We start from the raw sequence: 1,585 nt of genomic DNA on the forward strand, positions 1-1,585 counted from the left end.
TTCGCACCCTGACCCTCTCAGACCTGCTTTCACCTTAAAGGTATTCCTGAAAACCTGCTTATTTGGCAATACTTTTGATCACCTGACCTAATATCCCCATCTGTGGCCTTATGTCAGAAATTCTCAATTTCTGTGAAATTATAAAAATGATAAAAATACAAACTGTTGTTGATTTGCACACACATTGTCAGCTCTTCACTGTCGCTGAGTGAATAATCTGTAACATTGTGGGAGCACCTTCACCACACGAACTGCATCTGTACAATTAAGTAAAACATCACCCTCTCCACAGGCAATGGGGCTTTACCATTAATCACTGGCGTCTGTGGAGAGAGAAACACATAGTTGATATTTCAGGGAGTGCTAAATGCATTACAGGGAATGAAAATGTTACAGAATTTGATGGTCAGAAATGGAAGGAAAATGCACTCTTGTTGAAAAAAAGAATTATTCACTGGCAAAGGTACTGTGGAAAATTTAGTCCATTTAGATAGCAGCACATTAAAACACTAAACAAGCCAAACACCCTGTGTCCAAATACTGTAACTCCCCTTTCTGCTTCACCAAGGACATGCAGGTCCTGGGCCGCCTCCACCGCCAAATGCCAGGCATCTGATGCCTGGACGAAGAACGCCTCATCTTCTGTGTTCAGATCCTCCAACCACATGGGGTCAATGTGGATTTCACCAGTTTCCTCATTTCCACTCCCCCCACCTTATCCCAGATCCAGCCTTCCAACTCAGCACTGGCCTACATGTCCATCTTCCTTCCCACCGATCGGCTGCTGCCTGACCTGCTTTGCTTTTCCAGCATTACACTTTGACATTGAAAACATCCTGACTCTGACACTGTGTAAATCCTGCCCTATCACTCCCTGCCAGGGAAGGCTGTGCATGCGTCCCCCTGCAGCTTGCCCCTCACAAAGTCGACGGCCACACACGTGTCCCGTGCATCACTGCCCCCAATAAAGATGGCGGTAATCACTCACACCTTTCACCATTTTTTGGTTTGCCACAAACACGGGCCTGGGATTTTCAAATTTGTGATTTCCGATGTACACTAAGTTCTGTAAAATGTCTCAGCCCATTCCATTAAAATTTCCTTCCCTTCCTGGTCAATAGGGCTTTCCTTAACCGTGCCCTGCACCTTCACACATTTCCAATGGCTTGGTCCCAACAACACTGTGCTGCCGGTGAAGCTTATCACGTGGTTGAGTATAGCCACGCCCCTCATTCACTCAGATTGGTTGGAGGACCAACCGGCACTCCTGTTCCTCCAGATCCATCCATCTTATTGGTCCTGCGCTGAGATCAATCATCAGAGGCCCATTGTGGGCTGGAGCATGCTCAGTGCGTCCTGCTTTTGCTGCTGTTCATCAGGGAAAAGAGAGAGGGTTCATTCCTGTTTCTCCTAATGTCAGACATTCACAACAACTTCCTGCATTGTATGGAGCCTTTCACACTGACAATTCTCCTAAAGTGTTTCACGAATGCTGGAAACGTTGATTAAAGAGAACAACTTTAAGATACATCATTCAGGAGTTCAGAGGGGGTTAGGAAGGATATTGAAGAGGTTTTTTTTAGAT

This window comes from Chiloscyllium plagiosum, unplaced genomic scaffold (genome assembly GCF_037043375.1).
Source record: "Chiloscyllium plagiosum isolate Xiang-an unplaced genomic scaffold, Cpla_swu_hap1 HiC_scaffold_38, whole genome shotgun sequence".
Classification (NCBI taxonomy): Eukaryota; Metazoa; Chordata; class Chondrichthyes; order Orectolobiformes; family Hemiscylliidae; genus Chiloscyllium; species Chiloscyllium plagiosum.